The sequence below is a fragment of the Lathyrus oleraceus genome, chromosome 7, assembly GCF_024323335.1.
Source record: "Lathyrus oleraceus cultivar Zhongwan6 chromosome 7, CAAS_Psat_ZW6_1.0, whole genome shotgun sequence".
Classification (NCBI taxonomy): Eukaryota; Viridiplantae; Streptophyta; class Magnoliopsida; order Fabales; family Fabaceae; genus Lathyrus; species Lathyrus oleraceus.
Window position 1 is genome coordinate 329,722,555 of NC_066585.1, and position 3,677 is coordinate 329,726,231.

Below are 3,677 nucleotides of genomic sequence, written 5' to 3' on the forward strand. Positions count from 1 at the left end.
ATTGGAGACTCCTCGTAAAATGCAATTTTTATCTTATAAATAGATGCGTTGTGTGACTAATTGTTCCACATCTCATATAATCATTTGACAATCATGTTTGGTGTTCGTCGCCGATACGGAAATGTGCTTTATGCGAGAGACAAACCCCAAATGCTGATGCTGTTTTGGAACATCACTACGTTGGATAAACTGAAGAGGGAACTGGCGTCCATACATTAATTTGGATCATGACCATGAGGTCAACGTTGAAGACGCGACCGTATGGACTGCATGCACACCGATAATACGGTTCACAACTGTGGAGATGCATAACAGTGATCGTGTCAAGCTGCAGTTCGGTATGCTCCCAAATATCTCAGATCCCCTAGCCAGCCTAGGAGAATGGCATCTGCGCAAAGTTAACGACCAATGGAACTTCAATCCATGGCAAAGCTTCGCAAGATCGGAGTGTCGCAAATGGAAGCACCGTCATGACCATGTGTTAACTGACGCAATCATGCCAATTGAAGAAAAACCAAGTCGTACTTATATGGCTTGGTACATATCAGCTAGTTTTCAGTTCATCGCCGAGGATATGTACTTGTACGACCCACGTCAGATGACTTACACATCTGACACCTCGACATCAAACCCCCAACAACAGTGTCAGACCGGATACACACAACCCCCTGTCCGTCAAACGTTTCGTTCAACCAACACACAAACATACAACCAAAACATTTTATACACCCAACCTCAATACCAAAAGCATACCCCATACCACCAGCAACAAATTGACCATCAACCTGAGACTGAACATCGCTTCGCACCCACCCCATCACCCTACCAAAGTCGCCTAAGTCAGAACACCCAACGATCATTCAACACCAACCGCCCCTCCTCCTACCGTATCCAAGAAGCTCAAACCTCACAAAACCAAAATATCCAACAACCCTATCTCTACCAAACACCCCAACAACCTTTCCAACCTTTCCTCGACGCATCGTTCACATCCATGTCTCCCTTCAGCCGTCCCGGTCGTCCATCAATGAGTCAACCACATCCCAACTTCTCTGGCATGGGTCATGAGCTCAGCTACGGCGGCACACCATCGGTGCATACTAAAGACTATGCTGAATTGTCTGACTACCTCAACAGACTTTCTCCTGTAGTTGGTATTGACGCTCCTGACCCCTCAGATGATCAAACACCGGTACCGAATCGTCAACGTGGGTTAGGGCCACAAGTTAGGGTAGCTAGAGGATGTGGGACCGAGGTCGGTTAGGTGATCCCGATCATCATCATTAGGTTTCTTTGTGTAAACGGCAAATTTTATTAATATCAAGTGGTCTTATATCAAATTTATCTATCACTTATACCATAAAACACAAAAAATTACATTTTAGGAGGAGTCTCCAATTGAATATATTAAACCTGATTTTTATTATTTTATTCATTTTAATTGATCATTATTATTTTATAGTATTAATTTTTAATATATATTATATGTTATTGCATTAGAACTATAGTATTTTATAGTGTTTTAATAATATTAATAATAAAATTATAATATGTAATTTAGATATCTAAAAATTAGTAATAAATGTGCATGCCCGTCCTTTTTAGTTCCTTTTTCAAAAAACTCCTAAAAAAGATGAAGAAGATGAACATAATTGAGGGTGTGAGCTTAACTTTAATTTGTCCCGAAGAAAAAAACGAGGATAGGACGAACATGTTGAGATTACAAATGTAAATATTAAAAGTTACAAAATAATTTTAATGCTCGCCTGCGTATAATAAAGTCTATAAAATAGGTCGGGATGGAACAACCATATTAGAGGGTGCATGCTTAAAATTTTGTCCTACAAAAAAAATACGGACAAACAAGCATGTCTGATGTGTCAGACCCGTTTTTCTACTCTTATCAAAAATCGATTCAAATAAAATCGCATGAAATTAAATTTCATAAATAATTTTATCATTGGATTACATGAATTTTTGTTTCAAACATGATCAAAAAACTGCAGTGTGAGTACCAATACATGGGATAAAAAACTGCTTTTTTTGGTTCTTTATGTCCAGACTTATCAACTTTGGTGGTGTTTAAGGTGTGAAAGAGGAATATTTTTCTACCATGGTGCACAGCTAATTTTAACCATATATTTATTATATATTTATCATTATTAAATTTAAACGGTTCAGATCAATTAACGGTTATCTAAAGATAATTAATTAAATTTTTATTTAAAAATTAGTTATCAATCTCACACATATTTCATCATATTAAATCTCTCTCACACACACGCACGCGCGCACACGCAATCTTCATTACATCACCATTTGTGTTCTTGTTTAACCTTTTGTCACTGATGCATCCTTTGTCTTGTTATTTTATATGGTTTCAATTTCACTTCTATACTGGTATTTCTTTTGGTTTAAATTGGTCGTGTTAGTCATAGAAAAATCATAAAAAGGAAAATAAAAACAATAATAAATAATGGCATATCATCAAATATTTGTTTAAAGAAGAACGTGTAAGGAGAATAAAAATTGGTTGTATTAGCCATGTAAAAGGATTTCATTAAAAAACATAAAAAATAAATTCTATACTTCAAATTTTCTTTTTTACTCTTCAAAACATCATTTATAGTTCTTCAAAAAGTGTATAGGAAATCTTCTAGAATCAAAATAAAAACATAAACCGGTTTTACAAGATATTTGGATCATCATCAAATAGATCTTTTGAATTCCATTTTCTTTCAGGCTTTTCACAATCATGGTCGATGACTAAAGATGGATACATTGAATAACCCGGTTATATTGAATTCACTCACACAACACAATTAAAATGTGTTAAAGAACAAGATACCAACAATACAACGCATATTAAACTTTCGCTTTTCAATGACACTTCCATCAAGATAAAAACAAGTGTTGGTTGGTTTAATGCAACAAGTTTATGCTAAATCTGAAGCTCAATAATTGTAGTTGCATGTCTCTAATACATTTAAGGGGAGAATCCCAACACTGTGGTTTTGTTGCTGGTCTTATCATTTTCGTTTTCATTTACTTTCGTTTATTGAGTCTCATTCATCATTATACATCATCTTTGGATCATGTTTGAATCGATTCGTTTTTAGTATGCATAAATCAATGGTTATATTTGAACGTGATCATGATACTTTTAGTCAATTGCATGAGTCATTGGAATAAGAACTATGTGTGTTATTGATTCAAGTTAGATGGAAAGAAAAATCTCAAAGCATTTTGAAAATCATGAAAATTGAGATTTTGTGTGAATTGAATCAAATTGGACAAAGGGAAACTAAATGATTCAAATCAGGCAGCTTTGTGATTCGAATTATACTTTACACTTGATTCAAATCAAAATGATCTGGGTCACCTCTGCTTGATTTGATTCGAATAAGACTTTACACATGATTTAAGCCAGACAGTTTTTTCGCATTTCTCCTTTGCCTCTGTTTGAATTAATTTAAATCAGAATTACACTTGATTCGAATCACAGGCTCTCCGATTAGAACCAGACTTTGTTCTTGATTCGAATTAGTTGAGAAATGAGTCAAAATCAGTTTACTTTCTTGTTCCACTTCACTTACTCATTTGACTCAAATCATGAAATGCACTTGATTCAAATCTAACCAACTTTTTCCATTCATTCTTGTGTTTAATCTCAAGCA